The 22,362-nt window shown below is 43.2% G+C and overlaps 13 pseudogenes; all 13 read right to left on the bottom strand.

The window, feature by feature from the left end:
- Positions 1 to 502: 502 nt before the first annotated feature.
- LOC130333814 (U2 spliceosomal RNA) lies at positions 503 to 765 on the bottom strand (annotated as a pseudogene).
- Positions 766 to 2,242: 1,477 nt separating this feature from the next.
- Positions 2,243 to 2,506, bottom strand: LOC130333735 (U2 spliceosomal RNA; annotated as a pseudogene).
- A 1,476-nt stretch (positions 2,507 to 3,982) lies between these two features.
- On the bottom strand, positions 3,983 to 4,247 carry LOC130333800 (U2 spliceosomal RNA; annotated as a pseudogene).
- Positions 4,248 to 5,727: 1,480 nt separating this feature from the next.
- LOC130333819 (U2 spliceosomal RNA) lies at positions 5,728 to 5,992 on the bottom strand (annotated as a pseudogene).
- A 1,475-nt stretch (positions 5,993 to 7,467) lies between these two features.
- Positions 7,468 to 7,732, bottom strand: LOC130333818 (U2 spliceosomal RNA; annotated as a pseudogene).
- Positions 7,733 to 9,211: 1,479 nt separating this feature from the next.
- Positions 9,212 to 9,476, bottom strand: LOC130333799 (U2 spliceosomal RNA; annotated as a pseudogene).
- A 1,466-nt stretch (positions 9,477 to 10,942) lies between these two features.
- Positions 10,943 to 11,206, bottom strand: LOC130333745 (U2 spliceosomal RNA; annotated as a pseudogene).
- A 1,475-nt stretch (positions 11,207 to 12,681) lies between these two features.
- On the bottom strand, positions 12,682 to 12,945 carry LOC130333744 (U2 spliceosomal RNA; annotated as a pseudogene).
- A 1,466-nt stretch (positions 12,946 to 14,411) lies between these two features.
- Positions 14,412 to 14,675, bottom strand: LOC130333743 (U2 spliceosomal RNA; annotated as a pseudogene).
- Positions 14,676 to 16,635: 1,960 nt separating this feature from the next.
- On the bottom strand, positions 16,636 to 16,899 carry LOC130333742 (U2 spliceosomal RNA; annotated as a pseudogene).
- A 1,473-nt stretch (positions 16,900 to 18,372) lies between these two features.
- Positions 18,373 to 18,637, bottom strand: LOC130333816 (U2 spliceosomal RNA; annotated as a pseudogene).
- A 1,476-nt stretch (positions 18,638 to 20,113) lies between these two features.
- On the bottom strand, positions 20,114 to 20,377 carry LOC130333739 (U2 spliceosomal RNA; annotated as a pseudogene).
- A 1,482-nt stretch (positions 20,378 to 21,859) lies between these two features.
- LOC130333738 (U2 spliceosomal RNA) lies at positions 21,860 to 22,123 on the bottom strand (annotated as a pseudogene).
- Positions 22,124 to 22,362: the final 239 nt, after the last annotated feature.

Here is a 22,362-nt window from a genome sequence, read left to right as displayed (position 1 = left end):
CTTCTTCTTCAGACCCTGTCATAGCACTAATGCCTTTCCAATACCACCAGCAGATGGAGACACTCCATTGCAACATTGGTTGTGAGCAGCAGTTTCTAAAAACAAATGCCTCATGGCGGATTTCCCATCCATCAATGGATGGTAAATTTTGTTTTTATCATTCACTGACCACAGAAACCAATGCATGGTCAAGCAACAGCAATGACACACCCTTGTGTATAGGCATGAGACCCTCATGTCATTTAACAGGATTCAGCACCACCCACAAGACAGCTACCTGTCATGTCATGTCAAACCTGCACAGGTGTGCTAGATTATTATTATTTAGTTTTATTTTATTTTTTTACACCAATCAGTGTGCAAACATGGTCATTAAAACGCTAAATGAATAGACGTTCATAAACCAGTCAGTGCAACTCATCATTTTGGTCTCCAATTCTCAAACTCAAATTCTCACCCACGGAGGATTAAATGAGAATCTTTCTTGTTTAACACTGGAATGGGGTGGTGCACTGTTCACTACCCGAAGATACTGCCACATCGGGTCAATGCATAGGGCGACAGAAGCAAGCTTCCAAATCAGCTCCCTTTCTCAAAAATCCATTTAATTTATGGTCCCCAGATAGGGAACGTATGTATCAGTATGTGCTCACAAGTCACCCAAGTGCAAGTATTCACACAAAAAAAAACGTGCCTCAGGATGCGATCTGTCGCAAAATCCTTTCTTTTTTACACTTGATCTAAGCCAAAAGGCCTAGAGGGGATAACCGGGAAAGGGGTGGACCCAACCATGTCCCCTTCATGAGCACTCACATTACTCATAGGAATGGAAGGAAGGCTGGCAGCCAACCAGCCTCCCATACACTTTCTGGGTGGGTGGCAGTCAGCCACCCATACATACATACAGCACAGGCTAAACCCACATCATCACTTAAAAAAAGGACAGGCGACCATTGCACTCTGATGGAGCATTTAGCAATGCAATCCATAGCCTGGCTTTTGCCTGAACCCCCATCACTCCTCCTCTTGCATATAAGACAATATTTCAGATCTGCATATGAAAACAACACGCCTACCTTTGTTGCACATAGCTGCCTGCCTGTCTCTAGTTACCCCACTGGCTGTAGCTGCGTCCCTTCCGACATGGAATAACACCAACTGTAACGATAAACTGAAAATTAACAGTATAAACCTGCATCATTTTGGACTCTGGTATTTGCTGAATCCGGGTGACCTGACAATCGATGGTGGTGCCGCTGGTGATTCTGGCCTTCTTGGAATCTGTTGGGCCTATGTGTTAGCTCACACATCACTTGGGTATCCATTGGTAACTACCACAACATGGTCATCTGCAGTTTACATCTAGCCCGTGGCATTGAATGGCATTTTAAAAGTGCTAAGGGTCCTGGTGCAATAATCCTCCCATGAGGATCAGCCTCAACGGCTTTGTAGATTGCACTCATGTCAGCAACTCCATATACATTTTTTTTTCTTCATGCTTCTTTCTTCATCCTTTTTTCTTTCTGTCATTCAGACTTTCATTCATTCGATCTCTCTCACTCACTTGCTTTAACTCATTTGTTCTCACTCACTCACTCACTCACTCAATCACTCACTCACTCATTCACTCTCACTCACTCTCACTCTCTCACTCACTCGCTCACTAAGTCAGTCTCTCTCTCTCTCTCTCTTTTTCTTTTTATATATATTTTTTTCCGTCTTCTTCTTCTTCTTCTTCTTCTTCTTCTTCAGACCCTGTCATAGCACTAATGCCTTTCCAATACCACCAGCAGATGGAGACACTCCATTGCAACATTGGTTGTGAGCAGCAGTTTCTAAAAACAAATGCCTCATGGCGGATTTCCCATCCATCAATGGATGGTAAATTTTGTTTTTATCATTCACTGACCACAGAAACCAATGCATGGTCAAGCAACAGCAATGACACACCCTTGTGTATAGGCATGAGACCCTCATGTCATTTAACAGGATTCAGCACCACCCACAAGACAGCTACCTGTCATGTCATGTCAAACCTGCACAGGTGTGCTAGATTATTATTATTTAGTTTTATTTTATTTTTTTACACCAATCAGTGTGCAAACATGGTCATTAAAACGCTAAATGAATAGACGTTCATAAACCAGTCAGTGCAACTCATCATTTTGGTCTCCAATTCTCAAACTCAAATTCTCACCCACGGAGGATTAAATGAGAATCTTTCTTGTTTAACACTGGAATGGGGTGGTGCACTGTTCACTACCCGAAGATACTGCCACATCGGGTCAATGCATAGGGCGACAGAAGCAAGCTTCCAAATCAGCTCCCTTTCTCAAAAATCCATTTAATTTATGGTCCCCAGATAGGGAACGTACGTATCAGTATGTGCTCACAAGTCACCCAAGTGCAAGTATTCACACAAAAAAAAACGTGCCTCAGGATGCGATCTGTCGCAAGATCCTTTCTTTTTTTACACTTGATCTAAGCCAAAAGGCCTAGAGGGGATAACCGGGAAAGGGGTGGACCCAACCATGTCCCCTTCATGAGCACTCACATTACTCATAGGAATGGAAGGAAGGCTGGCAGCCAACCAGCCTCCCATACACTTTCTGGGTGGGTGGCAGTCAGCCACCCATACATACATACAGCACAGGCTAAACCCACATCATCACTTAAAAAAAGGACAGGCGACCATTGCACTCTGATGGAGCATTTAGCAATGCAATCCATAGCCTGGCTTTTGCCTGAACCCCCATCACTCCTCCTCTTGCATATAAGACAATATTTCAGATCTGCATATGAAAACAACACGCCTACCTTTGTTGCACATAGCTGCCTGCCTGTCTCTAGTTACCCCACTGGCTGTAGCTGCGTCCCTTCCGACATGGAATAACACCAACTGTAACGATAAACTGAAAATTAACAGTATAAACCTGCATCATTTTGGACTCTGGTATTTGCTGAATCCGGGTGACCTGACAATCGATGGTGGTGCCGCTGGTGATTCTGGCCTTCTTGGAATCTGTTGGGCCTATGTGTTAGCTCACACATCACTTGGGTATCCATGGTAACTACCACAACATGGTCATCTGCAGTTTACATCTAGCCCGTGGCATTGAATGGCATTTTAAAAGTGCTAAGGGTCCTGGTGCAATAATCCTCCCATGAGGATCAGCCTCAACGGCTTTGTAGATTGCACTCATGTCAGCAACTCCATATACATTTTTTTTTCTTCATGCTTCTTTCTTCATCCTTTTTTCTTTCTGTCATTCAGACTTTCATTCATTCGATCTCTCTCACTCACTTGCTTTAACTCATTTGTTCTCACTCACTCACTCACTCACTCAATCACTCACTCACTCATTCACTCTCACTCACTCTCACTCTCTCACTCACTCGCTCACTAAGTCAGTCTCTCTCTCTCTCTCTCTTTTTCTTTTTATATATATTTTTTTCCGTCTTCTTCTTCTTCTTCTTCTTCTTCTTCTTCAGACCCTGTCATAGCACTAATGCCTTTCCAATACCAACAGCAGATGGAGACACTCCATTGCAACATTGGTTGTGAGCAGCAGTTTCTAAAAACAAATGCCTCATGGCGGATTTCCCATCCATCAATGGATGGTAAATTTTGTTTTTATCATTCACTGACCACAGAAACCAATGCATGGTCAAGCAACAGCAATGACACACCCTTGTGTATAGGCATGAGACCCTCATGTCATTTAACAGGATTCAGCACCACCCACAAGACAGCTACCTGTCATGTCATGTCAAACCTGCACAGGTGTGCTAGATTATTATTATTTAGTTTTATTTTATTTTTTTACACCAATCAGTGTGCAAACATGGTCATTAAAACGCTAAATGAATAGACGTTCATAAACCAGTCAGTGCAACTCATCATTTTGGTCTCCAATTCTCAAACTCAAATTCTCACCCACGGAGGATTAAATGAGAATCTTTCTTGTTTAACACTGGAATGGGGTGGTGCACTGTTCACTACCCGAAGATACTGCCACATCGGGTCAATGCATAGGGCGACAGAAGCAAGCTTCCAAATCAGCTCCCTTTCTCAAAAATCCATTTAATTTATGGTCCCCAGATAGGGAACGTATGTATCAGTATGTGCTCACAAGTCACCCAAGTGCAAGTATTCACACAAAAAAAAAACGTGCCTCAGGATGCGATCTGTCGCAAGATCCTTTCTTTTTTTACACTTGATCTAAGCCAAAAGGCCTAGAGGGGATAACCGGGAAAGGGGTGGACCCAACCATGTCCCCTTCATGAGCACTCACATTACTCATAGGAATGGAAGGAAGGCTGGCAGCCAACCAGCCTCCCATACACTTTCTGGGTGGGTGGCAGTCAGCCACCCATACATACATACAGCACAGGCTAAACCCACATCATCACTTAAAAAAAGGACAGGCGACCATTGCACTCTGATGGAGCATTTAGCAATGCAATCCATAGCCTGGCTTTTGCCTGAACCCCCATCACTCCTCCTCTTGCATATAAGACAATATTTCAGATCTGCATATGAAAACAACACGCCTACCTTTGTTGCACATAGCTGCCTGCCTGTCTCTAGTTACCCCACTGGCTGTAGCTGCGTCCCTTCCGACATGGAATAACACCAACTGTAACGATAAACTGAAAATTAACAGTATAAACCTGCATCATTTTGGACTCTGGTATTTGCTGAATCCGGGTGACCTGACAATCGATGGTGGTGCCGCTGGTGATTCTGGCCTTCTTGGAATCTGTTGGGCCTATGTGTTAGCTCACACATCACTTGGGTATCCATGGTAACTACCACAACATGGTCATCTGCAGTTTACATCTAGCCCGTGGCATTGAATGGCATTTTAAAAGTGCTAAGGGTCCTGGTGCAATAATCCTCCCATGAGGATCAGCCTCAACGGCTTTGTAGATTGCACTCATGTCAGCAACTCCATATACATTTTTTTTTCTTCATGCTTCTTTCTTCATCCTTTTTTCTTTCTGTCATTCAGACTTTCATTCATTCGATCTCTCTCACTCACTTGCTTTAACTCATTTGTTCTCACTCACTCACTCACTCACTCACTCAATCACTCACTCACTCATTCACTCTCACTCACTCTCACTCTCTCACTCACTCGCTCACTAAGTCAGTCTCTCTCTCTCTCTCTCTTTTTCTTTTTATATATATTTTTTTCCGTCTTCTTCTTCTTCTTCTTCTTCTTCTTCTTCAGACCCTGTCATAGCACTAATGCCTTTCCAATACCACCAGCAGATGGAGACACTCCATTGCAACATTGGTTGTGAGCAGCAGTTTCTAAAAACAAATGCCTCATGGCGGATTTCCCATCCATCAATGGATGGTAAATTTTGTTTTTATCATTCACTGACCACAGAAACCAATGCATGGTCAAGCAACAGCAATGACACACCCTTGTGTATAGGCATGAGACCCTCATGTCATTTAACAGGATTCAGCACCACCCACAAGACAGCTACCTGTCATGTCATGTCAAACCTGCACAGGTGTGCTAGATTATTATTATTTAGTTTTATTTTATTTTTTTACACCAATCAGTGTGCAAACATGGTCATTAAAACGCTAAATGAATAGACGTTCATAAACCAGTCAGTGCAACTCATCATTTTGGTCTCCAATTCTCAAACTCAAATTCTCACCCACGGAGGATTAAATGAGAATCTTTCTTGTTTAACACTGGAATGGGGTGGTGCACTGTTCACTACCCGAAGATACTGCCACATCGGGTCAATGCATAGGGCGACAGAAGCAAGCTTCCAAATCAGCTCCCTTTCTCAAAAATCCATTTAATTTATGGTCCCCAGATAGGGAACGTATGTATCAGTATGTGCTCACAAGTCACCCAAGTGCAAGTATTCACACAAAAAAAAAACGTGCCTCAGGATGCGATCTGTCGCAAGATCCTTTCTTTTTTTACAATTGATCTAAGCCAAAAGGCCTAGAGGGGATAACCGGGAAAGGGGTGGACCCAACCATGTCCCCTTCATGAGCACTCACATTACTCATAGGAATGGAAGGAAGGCTGGCAGCCAACCAGCCTCCCATACACTTTCTGGGTGGGTGGCAGTCAGCCACCCATACATACATACAGCACAGGCTAAACCCACATCATCACTTAAAAAAAGGACAGGCGACCATTGCACTCTGATGGAGCATTTAGCAATGCAATCCATAGCCTGGCTTTTGCCTGAACCCCCATCACTCCTCCTCTTGCATATAAGACAATATTTCAGATCTGCATATGAAAACAACACGCCTACCTTTGTTGCACATAGCTGCCTGCCTGTCTCTAGTTACCCCACTGGCTGTAGCTGCGTCCCTTCCGACATGGAATAACACCAACTGTAACGATAAACTGAAAATTAACAGTATAAACCTGCATCATTTTGGACTCTGGTATTTGTTGAATCCGGGGACCTGACAATCGATGGTGGTGCCGCTGGTGATTCTGGCCTTCTTGGAATCTGTTGGGCCTATGTGTTAGCTCACACATCACTTGGGTATCCATGGTAACTACCACAACATGGTCATCTGCAGTTTACATCTAGCCCGTGGCATTGAATGGCATTTTAAAAGTGCTAAGGGTCCTGGTGCAATAATCCTCCCATGAGGATCAGCCTCAACGGCTTTGTAGATTGCACTCATGTCAGCAACTCCATATACATTTTTTTTTCTTCATGCTTCTTTCTTCATCCTTTTTTCTTTCTGTCATTCAGACTTTCATTCATTCGATCTCTCTCACTCACTTGCTTTAACTCATTTGTTCTCACTCACTCACTCACTCACTCAATCACTCACTCACTCATTCACTCTCACTCACTCTCACTCTCTCACTCACTCGCTCACTAAGTCAGTCTCTCTCTCTCTCTCTCTTTTTCTTTTTATATATATTTTTTTCCGTCTTCTTCTTCTTCTTCTTCTTCTTCTTCTTCAGACCCTGTCATAGCACTAATGCCTTTCCAATACCACCAGCAGATGGAGACACTCCATTGCAACATTGGTTGTGAGCAGCAGTTTCTAAAAACAAATGCCTCATGGCGGATTTTCCATCCATCAATGGATGGTAAATTTTGTTTTTATCATTCACTGACCACAGAAACCAATGCATGGTCAAGCAACAGCAATGACACACCCTTGTGTATAGGCATGAGACCCTCATGTCATTTAACAGGATTCAGCACCACCCACAAGACAGCTACCTGTCATGTCATGTCAAACCTGCACAGGTGTGCTAGATTATTATTATTTAGTTTTATTTTATTTTTTTACACCAATCAGTGTGCAAACATGGTCATTAAAACGCTAAATGAATAGACGTTCATAAACCAGTCAGTGCAACTCATCATTTTGGTCTCCAATTCTCAAACTCAAATTCTCACCCACGGAGGATTAAATGAGAATCTTTCTTGTTTAACACTGGAATGGGGTGGTGCACTGTTCACTACCCGAAGATACTGCCACATCGGGTCAATGCATAGGGCGACAGAAGCAAGCTTCCAAATCAGCTCCCTTTCTCAAAAATCCATTTAATTTATGGTCCCCAGATAGGGAACGTATGTATCAGTATGTGCTCACAAGTCACCCAAGTGCAAGTATTCACACAAAAAAAAACGTGCCTCAGGATGCGATCTGTCGCAAGATCCTTTCTTTTTTTTACACTTGATCTAAGCCAAAAGGCCTAGAGGGGATAACCGGGAAAGGGGTGGACCCAACCATGTCCCCTTCATGAGCACTCACATTACTCATAGGAATGGAAGGAAGGCTGGCAGCCAACCAGCCTCCCATACACTTTCTGGGTGGGTGGCAGTCAGCCACCCATACATACATACAGCACAGGCTAAACCCACATCATCACTTAAAAAAAGGACAGGCGACCATTGCACTCTGATGGAGCATTTAGCAATGCAATCCATAGCCTGGCTTTTGCCTGAACCCCCATCACTCCTCCTCTTGCATATAAGACAATATTTCAGATCTGCATATGAAAACAACACGCCTACCTTTGTTGCACATAGCTGCCTGCCTGTCTCTAGTTACCCCACTGGCTGTAGCTGCGTCCCTTCCGACATGGAATAACACCAACTGTAACGATAAACTGAAAATTAACAGTATAAACCTGCATCATTTTGGACTCTGGTATTTGCTGAATCCGGGTGACCTGACAATCGATGGTGGTGCCGCTGGTGATTCTGGCCTTCTTGGAATCTGTTGGGCCTATGTGTTAGCTCACACATCACTTGGGTATCCATGGTAACTACCACAACATGGTCATCTGCAGTTTACATCTAGCCCGTGGCATTGAATGGCATTTTAAAAGTGCTAAGGGTCCTGGTGCAATAATCCTCCCATGAGGATCAGCCTCAACGGCTTTGTAGATTGCACTCATGTCAGCAACTCCATATACATTTTTTTTTCTTCATGCTTCTTTCTTCATCCTTTTTTCTTTCTGTCATTCAGACTTTCATTCATTCGATCTCTCTCACTCACTTGCTTTAACTCATTTGTTCTCACTCACTCACTCACTCACTCAATCACTCACTCACTCATTCACTCTCACTCACTCTCACTCTCTCACTCACTCGCTCACTAAGTCAGTCTCTCTCTCTCTCTCTCTTTTTCTTTTTATATATATTTTTTTCCGTCTTCTTCTTCTTCTTCTTCTTCTTCTTCTTCTTCAGACCCTGTCATAGCACTAATGCCTTTCCAATACCACCAGCAGATGGAGACACTCCATTGCAACATTGGTTGTGAGCAGCAGTTTCTAAAAACAAATGCCTCATGGCGGATTTCCCATCCATCAATGGATGGTAAATTTTGTTTTTATCATTCACTGACCACAGAAACCAATGCATGGTCAAGCAACAGCAATGACACACCCTTGTGTATAGGCATGAGACCCTCATGTCCTTTAACAGGATTCAGCACCACCCACAAGACAGCTACCTGTCATGTCATGTCAAACCTGCACAGGTGTGCTAGATTATTATTATTTAGTTTTATTTTATTTTTTTACACCAATCAGTGTGCAAACATGGTCATTAAAACGCTAAATGAATAGACGTTCATAAACCAGTCAGTGCAACTCATCATTTTGGTCTCCAATTCTCAAACTCAAATTCTCACCCACGGAGGATTAAATGAGAATCTTTCTTGTTTAACACTGGAATGGGGTGGTGCACTGTTCACTACCCGAAGATACTGCCACATCGGGTCAATGCATAGGGCGACAGAAGCAAGCTTCCAAATCAGCTCCCTTTCTCAAAAATCCATTTAATTTATGGTCCCCAGATAGGGAACGTATGTATCAGTATGTGCTCACAAGTCACCCAAGTGCAAGTATTCACACAAAAAAAAAACGTGCCTCAGGATGCGATCTGTCGCAAGATCCTTTCTTTTTTTACACTTGATCTAAGCCAAAAGGCCTAGAGGGGATAACCGGGAAAGGGGTGGACCCAACCATGTCCCCTTCATGAGCACTCACATTACTCATAGGAATGGAAGGAAGGCTGGCAGCCAACCAGCCTCCCATACACTTTCTGGGTGGGTGGCAGTCAGCCACCCATACATACATACAGCACAGGCTAAACCCACATCATCACTTAAAAAAAGGACAGGCGACCATTGCACTCTGATGGAGCATTTAGCAATGCAATCCATAGCCTGGCTTTTGCCTGAACCCCCATCACTCCTCCTCTTGCATATAAGACAATATTTCAGATCTGCATATGAAAACAACACGCCTACCTTTGTTGCACATAGCTGCCTGCCTGTCTCTAGTTACCCCACTGGCTGTAGCTGCGTCCCTTCCGACATGGAATAACACCAACTGTAACGATAAACTGAAAATTAACAGTATAAACCTGCATCATTTTGGACTCTGGTATTTGCTGAATCCGGGTGACCTGACAATCGATGGTGGTGCCGCTGGTGATTCTGGCCTTCTTGGAATCTGTTGGGCCTATGTGTTAGCTCACACATCACTTGGGTATCCATGGTAACTACCACAACATGGTCATCTGCAGTTTACATCTAGCCCGTGGCATTGAATGGCATTTTAAAAGTGCTAAGGGTCCTGGTGCAATAATCCTCCCATGAGGATCAGCCTCAACGGCTTTGTAGATTGCACTCATGTCAGCAACTCCATATACATTTTTTTTTCTTCATGCTTCTTTCTTCATCCTTTTTTCTTTCTGTCATTCAGACTTTCATTCATTCGATCTCTCTCACTCACTTGCTTTAACTCATTTGTTCTCACTCACTCACTCACTCAATCACTCACTCACTCATTCACTCTCACTCACTCTCACTCTCTCACTCACTCGCTCACTAAGTCAGTCTCTCTCTCTCTCTCTCTTTTTCTTTTTATATATATTTTTTTCCGTCTTCTTCTTCTTCTTCTTCTTCTTCAGACCCTGTCATAGCACTAATGCCTTTCCAATACCACCAGCAGATGGAGACACTCCATTGCAACATTGGTTGTGAGCAGCAGTTTCTAAAAACAAATGCCTCATGGCGGATTTCCCATCCATCAATGGATGGTAAATTTTGTTTTTATCATTCACTGACCACAGAAACCAATGCATGGTCAAGCAACAGCAATGACACACCCTTGTGTATAGGCATGAGACCCTCATGTCATTTAACAGGATTCAGCACCACCCACAAGACAGCTACCTGTCATGTCATGTCAAACCTGCACAGGTGTGCTAGATTATTATTATTTAGTTTTATTTTATTTTTTTACACCAATCAGTGTGCAAACATGGTCATTAAAACGCTAAATGAATAGACGTTCATAAACCAGTCAGTGCAACTCATCATTTTGGTCTCCAATTCTCAAACTCAAATTCTCACCCACGGAGGATTAAATGAGAATCTTTCTTGTTTAACACTGGAATGGGGTGGTGCACTGTTCACTACCCGAAGATACTGCCACATCGGGTCAATGCATAGGGCGACAGAAGCAAGCTTCCAAATCAGCTCCCTTTCTCAAAAATCCATTTAATTTATGGTCCCCAGATAGGGAACGTATGTATCAGTATGTGCTCACAAGTCACCCAAGTGCAAGTATTCACACAAAAAAAAACGTGCCTCAGGATGCGATCTGTCGCAAGATCCTTTCTTTTTTTACACTTGATCTAAGCCAAAAGGCCTAGAGGGGATAACCGGGAAAGGGGTGGACCCAACCATGTCCCCTTCATGAGCACTCACATTACTCATAGGAATGGAAGGAAGGCTGGCAGCCAACCAGCCTCCCATACACTTTCTGGGTGGGTGGCAGTCAGCCACCCATACATACATACAGCACAGGCTAAACCCACATCATCACTTAAAAAAAGGACAGGCGACCATTGCACTCTGATGGAGCATTTAGCAATGCAATCCATAGCCTGGCTTTTGCCTGAACCCCCATCACTCCTCCTCTTGCATATAAGACAATATTTCAGATCTGCATATGAAAACAACACGCCTACCTTTGTTGCACATAGCTGCCTGCCTGTCTCTAGTTACCCCACTGGCTGTAGCTGCGTCCCTTCCGACATGGAATAACACCAACTGTAACGATAAACTGAAAATTAACAGTATAAACCTGCATCATTTTGGACTCTGGTATTTGCTGAATCCGGGTGACCTGACAATCGATGGTGGTGCCGCTGGTGATTCTGGCCTTCTTGGAATCTGTTGGGCCTATGTGTTAGCTCACACATCACTTGGGTATCCATGGTAACTACCACAACATGGTCATCTGCAGTTTACATCTAGCCCGTGGCATTGAATGGCATTTTAAAAGTGCTAAGGGTCCTGGTGCAATAATCCTCCCATGAGGATCAGCCTCAACGGCTTTGTAGATTGCACTCATGTCAGCAACTCCATATACATTTTTTTTTCTTCATGCTTCTTTCTTCATCCTTTTTTCTTTCTGTCATTCAGACTTTCATTCATTCGATCTCTCTCACTCACTTGCTTTAACTCATTTGTTCTCACTCACTCACTCACTCACTCAATCACTCACTCACTCATTCACTCTCACTCACTCTCACTCTCTCACTCACTCGCTCACTAAGTCAGTCTCTCTCTCTCTCTCTCTCTTTTTCTTTTTATATATATTTTTTTCCGTCTTCTTCTTCTTCTTCTTCTTCTTCTTCAGACCCTGTCATAGCACTAATGCCTTTCCAATACCACCAGCAGATGGAGACACTTCATTGCAACATTGGTTGTGAGCAGCAGTTTCTAAAAACAAATGCCTCATGGCGGATTTCCCATCCATCAATGGATGGTAAATTTTGTTTTTATCATTCACTGACCACAGAAACCAATGCATGGTCAAGCAACAGCAATGACACACCCTTGTGTATAGGCATGAGACCCTCATGTCATTTAACAGGATTCAGCACCACCCACAAAACAGCTACCTGTCATGTCATGTCAAACCTGCACAGGTGTGCTAGATTATTATTATTTAGTTTTATTTTATTTTTTTACACCAATCAGTGTGCAAACATGGTCATTAAAACGCTAAATGAATAGACGTTCATAAACCAGTCAGTGCAACTCATCATTTTGGTCTCCAATTCTCAAACTCAAATTCTCACCCACGGAGGATTAAATGAGAATCTTTCTTGTTTAACACTGGAATGGGGTGGTGCACTGTTCACTACCCGAAGATACTGCCACATCGGGTCAATGCATAGGGCGACAGAAGCAAGCTTCCAAATCAGCTCCCTTTCTCAAAAATCCATTTAATTTATGGTCCCCAGATAGGGAACGTATGTATCAGTATGTGCTCACAAGTCACCCAAGTGCAAGTATTCACACAAAAAAAAACGTGCCTCAGGATGCGATCTGTCGCAAGATCCTTTCTTTTTTTACACTTGATCTAAGCCAAAAGGCCTAGAGGGGATAACCGGGAAAGGGGTGGACCCAACCATGTCCCCTTCATGAGCACTCACATTACTCATAGGAATGGAAGGAAGGCTGGCAGCCAACCAGCCTCCCATACACTTTCTGGGTGGGTGGCAGTCAGCCACCCATACATACATACAGCACAGGCTAAACCCACATCATCACTTAAAAAAAGGACAGGCGACCATTGCACTCTGATGGAGCATTTAGCAATGCAATCCATAGCCTGGCTTTTGCCTGAACCCCCATCACTCCTCCTCTTGCATATAAGACAATATTTCAGATCTGCATATGAAAACAACACGCCTACCTTTGTTGCACATAGCTGCCTGCCTGTCTCTAGTTACCCCACTGGCTGTAGCTGCGTCCCTTCCGACATGGAATAACACCAACTGTAACGATAAACTGAAAATTAACAGTATAAACCTGCATCATTTTGGACTCTGGTATTTGCTGAATCCGGGTGACCTGACAATCGATGGTGGTGCCGCTGGTGATTCTGGCCTTCTTGGAATCTGTTGGGCCTATGTGTTAGCTCACACATCACTTGGGTATCCATGGTAACTACCACAACATGGTCATCTGCAGTTTACATCTAGCCCGTGGCATTGAATGGCATTTTAAAAGTGCTAAGGGTCCTGGTGCAATAATCCTCCCATGAGGATCAGCCTCAACGGCTTTGTAGATTGCACTCATGTCAGCAACTCCATATACATTTTTTTTTCTTCATGCTTCTTTCTTCATCCTTTTTTCTTTCTGTCATTCAGACTTTCATTCATTCGATCTCTCTCACTCACTTGCTTTAACTCATTTGTTCTCACTCACTCACTCACTCAATCACTCACTCACTCATTCACTCTCACTCACTCTCACTCTCTCACTCACTCGCTCACTAAGTCAGTCTCTCTCTCTCTCTCTCTTTTTCTTTTTATATATATTTTTTTCCGTCTTCTTCTTCTTCTTCTTCTTCTTCAGACCCTGTCATAGCACTAATGCCTTTCCAATACCACCAGCAGATGGAGACACTCCATTGCAACATTGGTTGTGAGCAGCAGTTTCTAAAAACAAATGCCTCATGGCGGATTTCCCATCCATCAATGGATGGTAAATTTTGTTTTTATCATTCACTGACCACAGAAACCAATGTATGGTCAAGCAACAGCAATGACACACCCTTGTGTATAGGCATGAGACCCTCATGTCATTTAACAGGATTCAGCACCACCCACAAGACAGCTACCTGTCATGTCATGTCAAACCTGCACAGGTGTGCTAGATTATTATTATTTAGTTTTATTTTATTTTTTTACACCAATCAGTGTGCAAACATGGTCATTAAAACGCTAAATGAATAGACGTTCATAAACCAGTCAGTGCAACTCATCATTTTGGTCTCCAATTCTCAAACTCAAATTCTCACCCACGGAGGATTAAATGAGAATCTTTCTTGTTTAACACTGGAATGGGGTGGTGCACTGTTCACTACCCGAAGATACTGCCACATCGGGTCAATGCATAGGGCGACAGAAGCAAGCTTCCAAATCAGCTCCCTTTCTCAAAAATCCATTTAATTTATGGTCCCCAGATAGGGAACGTATGTATCAGTATGTGCTCACAAGTCACCCAAGTGCAAGTATTCACACAAAAAAAAACGTGCCTCAGGATGCGATCTGTCGCAAGATCCTTTCTTTTTTTACACTTGATCTAAGCCAAAAGGCCTAGAGGGGATAACCGGGAAAGGGGTGGACCCAACCATGTCCCCTTCATGAGCACTCACATTACTCATAGGAATGGAAGGAAGGCTGGCAGCCAACCAGCCTCCCATACACTTTCTGGGTGGGTGGCAGTCAGCCACCCATACATACATACAGCACAGGCTAAACCCACATCATCACTAGTGTTGCTCGCGAATATTCGCAATTCGAATATTATTCGCGAATATCGCATATTCGCGAATTTGCGAATTTCGCGAATATAGCGCTATATATTCGTAATTACGAATATTCGTTTTTTTTTTTTTTTTTTTTTTCTTCACAGTACACATCACAGTGATCACCCCTCTCTGCTTCCAGCTTGTGTGGTGTAAAGAAGGCTGTAATACTACTGTGTGAGACTGGCGTGCTAAAATTCGCATATGCTAAAGTTCGCATATGCGAAAATTCGCAGATGCTAATTTTCGCATATGCGAAGTTTCACGCATGTTAATCTTGCATGTGCTAATATTCACATATGCTAATTTTCGCATACGCGAATATTCGCATATGCGAAAATAAAACGAGAATATTACGAATATGCGAATATTCGCGAATATAAGACGAATATTCGTCCATATATTCGCGAATATTCGCGAATTCGAATATGGCCTATGCCGCTCAACACTAATCATCACTTAAAAAAAGGACAGGCGACCATTGCACTCTGATGGAGCATTTAGCAATGCAATCCATAGCCTGGCTTTTGCCTGAACCCCCATCACTCCTCCTCTTGCATATAAGACAATATTTCAGATCTGCATATGAAAACAACACGCCTACCTTTGTTGCACATAGCTGCCTGCCTGTCTCTAGTTACCCCACTGGCTGTAGCTGCGTCCCTTCCGACATGGAATAACACCAACTGTAACGATAAACTGAAAATTAACAGTATAAACCTGCATCATTTTGGACTCTGGTATTTGCTGAATCCGGGTGACCTGACAATCGATGGTGGTGCCGCTGGTGATTCTGGCCTTCTTGGAATCTGTTGGGCCTATGTGTTAGCTCACACATCACTTGGGTATCCATGGTAACTACCACAACATGGTCATCTGCAGTTTACATCTAGCCCGTGGCATTGAATGGCATTTTAAAAGTGCTAAGGGTCCTGGTGCAATAATCCTCCCATGAGGATCAGCCTCAACGGCTTTGTAGATTGCACTCATGTCAGCAACTCCATATACATTTTTTTTTCTTCATGCTTCTTTCTTCATCCTTTTTTCTTTCTGTCATTCAGACTTTCATTCATTCGATCTCTCTCACTCACTTGCTTTAACTCATTTGTTCTCACTCACTCACTCACTCAATCACTCACTCACTCATTCACTCTCACTCACTCTCACTCTCTCACTCACTCGCTCACTAAGTCAGTCTCTCTCTCTCTCTCTCTTTTTCTTTTTATATATATTTTTTTCCGTCTTCTTCTTCTTCTTCTTCTTCTTCTTCTTCAGACCCTGTCATAGCACTAATGCCTTTCCAATACCACCAGCAGATGGAGACACTCCATTGCAACATTGGTTGTGAGCAGCAGTTTCTAAAAACAAATGCCTCATGGCGGATTTCCCATCCATCAATGGATGGTAAATTTTGTTTTTATCATTCACTGACCACAGAAACCAATGCATGGTCAAGCAACAGCAATGACACACCCTTGTGTATAGGCATGAGACCCTCATGTCATTTAACAGGATTCAGCACCACCCACAAGACAGCTACCTGTCATGTCATGTCAAACCTGCACAGGTGTGCTAGATTATTATTATTTAGTTTTATTTTATTTTTTTACACCAATCAGTGTGCAAACATGGTCATTAAAACGCTAAATGAATAGACGTTCATAAACCAGTCAGTGCAACTCATCATTTTGGTCTCCAATTCTCAAATTCTCACCCACGGAGGATTAAATGAGAATCTTTCTTGTTTAACACTGGAATGGGGTGGTGCACTGTTCACTACCCGAAGATACTGCCACATCGGGTCAATGCATAGGGCGACAGAAGCAAGCTTCCAAATCAGCTCCCTTTCTCAAAAATCCATTTAATTTATGGTCCCCAGATAGGGAACGTATGTATCAGTATGTGCTCACAAGTCACCCAAGTGCAAGTATTCACACAAAAAAAAACGTGCCTCAGGATGCGATCTGTCGCAAGATCCTTTCTTTTTTTACACTTGATCTAAGCCAAAAGGCCTAGAGGGGATAACCGGGAAAGGGGTGGACCCAACCATGTCCCCTTCATGAGCACTCACATTACTCATAGGAATGGAAGGAAGGCTGGCAGCCAACCAGCCTCCCATACACTTTCTGGGTGGGTGGCAGTCAGCCACCCATACATACATACAGCACAGGCTAAACCCACATCATCACTTAAAAAAAGGACAGGCGACCATTGCACTCTGATGGAGCATTTAGCAATGCAATCCATAGCCTGGCTTTTGCCTGAACCCCCATCACTCCTCCTCTTGCATATAAGACAATATTTCAGATCTGCATATGAAAACAACACGCCTACCTTTGTTGCACATAGCTGCCTGCCTGTCTCTAGTTACCCCACTGGCTGTAGCTGCGTCCCTTCCGACATGGAATAACACCAACTGTAACGATAAACTGAAAATTAACAGTATAAACCTGCATCATTTTGGACTCTGGTATTTGCTGAATCCGGGTGACCTGACAATCGATGGTGGTGCCGCTGGTGATTCTGGCCTTCTTGGAATCTGTTGGGCCTATGTGTTAGCTCACACATCACTTGGGTATCCATGGTAACTACCACAACATGGTCATCTGCAGTTTACATCTAGCCCGTGGCATTGAATGGCATTTTAAAAGTGCTAAGGGTCCTGGTGCAATAATCCTCCCATGAGGATCAGCCTCAACGGCTTTGTAGATTGCACTCATGTCAGCAACTCCATATACATTTTTTTTTCTTCATGCTTCTTTCTTCATCCTTTTTTCTTTCTGTCATTCAGACTTTCATTCATTCGATCTCTCTCACTCACTTGCTTTAACTCATTTGTTCTCACTCACTCACTCACTCACTCAATCACTCACTCACTCATTCACTCTCACTCACTCTCACTCTCTCACTCACTCGCTCACTAAGTCAGTCTCTCTCTCTCTCTCTCTTTTTCTTTTTATATATATTTTTTTCCGTCTTCTTCTTCTTCTTCTTCTTCTTCTTCAGACCCTGTCATAGCACTAATGCCTTTCCAATACCACCAGCAGATGGAGACACTTCATTGCAACATTGGTTGTGAGCAGCAGTTTCTAAAAACAAATGCCTCATGGCGGATTTCCCATCCATCAATGGATGGTAAATTTTGTTTTTATCATTCACTGACCACAGAAACCAATGCATGGTCAAGCAACAGCAATGACACACCCTTGTGTATAGGCATGAGACCCTCATGTCATTTAACAGGATTCAGCACCACCCACAAGACAGCTACCTGTCATGTCATGTCAAACCTGCACAGGTGTGCTAGATTATTATTATTTAGTTTTATTTTATTTTTTTACACCAATCAGTGTGCAAACATGGTCATTAAAACGCTAAATGAATAGACGTTCATAAACCAGTCAGTGCAACTCATCATTTTGGTCTCCAATTCTCAAACTCAAATTCTCACCCACGGAGGATTAAATGAGAATCTTTCTTGTTTAACACTGGAATGGGGTGGTGCACTGTTCACTACCCGAAGATACTGCCACATCGGGTCAATGCATAGGGCGACAGAAGCAAGCTTCCAAATCAGCTCCCTTTCTCAAAAATCCATTTAATTTATGGTCCCCAGATAGGGAACGTATGTATCAGTATGTGCTCACAAGTCACCCAAGTGCAAGTATTCACACAAAAAAAAACGTGCCTCAGGATGCGATCTGTCGCAAGATCCTTTCTTTTTTTTACACTTGATCTAAGCCAAAAGGCCTAGAGGGGATAACCGGGAAAGGGGTGGACCCAACCATGTCCCCTTCATGAGCACTCACATTACTCATAGGAATGGAAGGAAGGCTGGCAGCCAACCAGCCTCCCATACACTTTCTGGGTGGGTGGCAGTCAGCCACCCATACATACATACAGCACAGGCTAAACCCACATCATCACTTAAAAAAAGGACAGGCGACCATTGCACTCTGATGGAGCATTTAGCAATGCAATCCATAGCCTGGCTTTTGCCTGAACCCCCATCACTCCTCCTCTTGCATATAAGACAATATTTCAGATCTGCATATGAAAACAACACGCCTACCTTTGTTGCACATAGCTGCCTGCCTGTCTCTAGTTACCCCACTGGCTGTAGCTGCGTCCCTTCCGACATGGAATAACACCAACTGTAACGATAAACTGAAAATTAACAGTATAAACCTGCATCATTTTGGACTCTGGTATTTGCTGAATCCGGGTGACCTGACAATCGATGGTGGTGCCGCTGGTGATTCTGGCCTTCTTGGAATCTGTTGGGCCTATGTGTTAGCTCACACATCACTTGGGTATCCATGGTAACTACCACAACATGGTCATCTGCAGTTTACATCTAGCCCGTGGCATTGAATGGCATTTTAAAAGTGCTAAGGGTCCTGGTGCAATAATCCTCCCATGAGGATCAGCCTCAACGGCTTTGTAGATTGCACTCATGTCAGCAACTCCATATACATTTTTTTTTCTTCATGCTTCTTTCTTCATCCTTTTTTCTTTCTGTCATTCAGACTTTCATTCATTCGATCTCTCTCACTCACTTGCTTTAACTCATTTGTTCTCACTCACTCACTCACTCACTCAATCACTCACTCACTCATTCACTCTCACTCACTCTCACTCTCTCACTCACTCGCTCACTAAGTCAGTCTCTCTCTCTCTCTCTCTTTTTCTTTTTATATATATTTTTTTCCGTCTTCTTTTTCTTCTTCTTCTTCTTCTTCTTCAGACCCTGTCATAGCACTAATGCCTTTCCAATACCACCAGCAGATGGAGACACTCCATTGCAACATTGGTTGTGAGCAGCAGTTTCTAAAAACAAATGCCTCATGGCGGATTTCCCATCCATCAATGGATGGTAAATTTTGTTTTTATCATTCACTGACCACAGAAACCAATGCATGGTCAAGCAACAGCAATGACACACCCTTGTGTATAGGCATGAGACCCTCATGTCATTTAACAGGATTCAGCACCACCCACAAGACAGCTACCTGTCATGTCATGTCAAACCTGCACAGGTGTGCTAGATTATTATTATTTAGTTTTATTTTATTTTTTTACACCAATCAGTGTGCAAACATGGTCATTAAAACGCTAAATGAATAGACGTTCATAAACCAGTCAGTGCAACTCATCATTTTGGTCTCCAATTCTCAAACTCAAATTCTCACCCACGGAGGATTAAATGAGAATCTTTCTTGTTTAACACTGGAATGGGGTGGTGCACTGTTCACTACCCGAAGATACTGCCACATCGGGTCAATGCATAGGGCGACAGAAGCAAGCTTCCAAATCAGCTCCCTTTCTCAAAAATCCATTTAATTTATGGTCCCCAGATAGGGAACGTATGTATCAGTATGTGCTCACAAGTCACCCAAGTGCAAGTATTCACACAAAAAAAAACGTGCCTCAGGATGCGATCTGTCGCAAGATCCTTTCTTTTTTTACACTTGATCTAAGCCAAAAGGCCTAGAGGGGATAACCGGGAAAGGGGTGGACCCAACCATGTCCCCTTCATGAGCACTCACATTACTCATAGGAATGGAAGGAAGGCTGGCAGCCAACCAGCCTCCCATACACTTTCTGGGTGGGTGGCAGTCAGCCACCCATACATACATACAGCACAGGCTAAACCCACATCATCACTTAAAAAAAGGACAGGCGACCATTGCACTCTGATGGAGCATTTAGCAATGCAATCCATAGCCTGGCTTTTGCCTGAACCCCCATCACTCCTCCTCTTGCATATAAGACAATATTTCAGATCTGCATATGAAAACAACACGCCTACCTTTGTTGCACATAGCTGCCTGCCTGTCTCTAGTTACCCCACTGGCTGTAGCTGCGTCCCTTCCGACATGGAATAACACCAACTGTAACGATAAACTGAAAATTAACAGTATAAACCTGCATCATTTTGGACTCTGGTATTTGCTGAATCCGGGTGACCTGACAATCGATGGTGGTGCCGCTGGTGATTCTGGCCTTCTTGGAATCTGTTGGGCCTATGTGTTAGCTCACACATCACTTGGGTATCCATGGTAACTACCACAACATGGTCATCTGCAGTTTACATCTAGCCCGTGGCATTGAATGGCATTTTAAAAGTGCTAAGGGTCCTGGTGCAATAATCCTCCCATGAGGATCAGCCTCAACGGCTTTATAGATTGCACTCATGTCAGCAACTCCATATACATTTTTTTTTCTTCATGCTTCTTTCTTCATCCTTTTTTCTTTCTGTCATTCAGACTTTCATTCATTCGATCTCTCTCACTCACTTGCTTTAACTCATTTGTTCTCACTCACTCACTCACTCACTCAATCACTCACTCACTCATTCACTCTCACTCACTCTCACTCTCTCACTCACTCGCTCACTAAGTCAGTCTCTCTCTCTCTCTCTCTTTTTCTTTTTATATATATTTTTTTCCGTCTTCTTCTTCTTCTTCTTCTTCTTCTTCTTCTTCTTCAGACCCTGTCATAGCACTAATGCCTTTCCAATACCGCCAGCAGATGGAGACACTCCATTGCAACATTGGTTGTGAGCAGCAGTTTCTAAAAACAAATGCCTCATGGCGGATTTCCCATCCATCAATGGATGGTAAATTTTGTTTTTATCATTCACTGACCACAGAAACCAATGCATGGTCAAGCAACAGCAATGACACACCCTTGTGTATAGGCATGAGACCCTCATGTCATTTAACAGGATTCAGCACCACCCACAAGACAGCTACCTGTCATGTCATGTCAAACCTGCACAGGTGTGCTAGATTATTATTATTTAGTTCTATTTTATTTTTTTACACCAATCAGTGTGCAAACATGGTCATTAAAACGCTAAATGAATAGACGTTCATAAACCAGTCAGTGCAACTCATCATTTTGGTCTCCAATTCTCAAACTCAAATTCTCACCCACGGAGGATTAAATGAGAATCTTTCTTGTTTAACACTGGAATGGGGTGGTGCACTGTTCACTACCCGAAGATACTGCCACATCGGGTCAATGCATAGGGCGACAGAAGCAAGCTTCCAAATCAGCTCCCTTTCTCAAAAATCCATTTAATTTATGGTCCCCAGATAGGGAACGTATGTATCAGTATGTGCTCACAAGTCACCCAAGTGCAAGTATTCACACAAAAAAAAACGTGCCTCAGGATGCGATCTGTCGCAAGATCCTTTCTTTTTTTACACTTGATCTAAGCCAAAAGGCCTAGAGGGGATAACCGGGAAAGGGGTGGACCCAACCATGTCCCCTTCATGAGCACTCACATTACTCATAGGAATGGAAGGAAGGCTGGCAGCCAACCAGCCTCCCATACACTTTCTGGGTGGGTGGCAGTCAGCCACCCATACATACATACAGCACAGGCTAAACCCACATCATCACTTAAAAAAAGGACAGGCGACCATTGCACTCTGATGGAGCATTTAGCAATGCAATCCATAGCCTGGCTTTTGCC

Source organism: Hyla sarda, unplaced genomic scaffold (genome assembly GCF_029499605.1).
Source record: "Hyla sarda isolate aHylSar1 unplaced genomic scaffold, aHylSar1.hap1 scaffold_416, whole genome shotgun sequence".
Taxonomy (NCBI): domain Eukaryota; kingdom Metazoa; phylum Chordata; class Amphibia; order Anura; family Hylidae; genus Hyla; species Hyla sarda.
The sequence above is the reverse complement of the archived record's forward strand: the minus strand, read 5'-3'. Positions and strand labels throughout refer to the sequence as shown.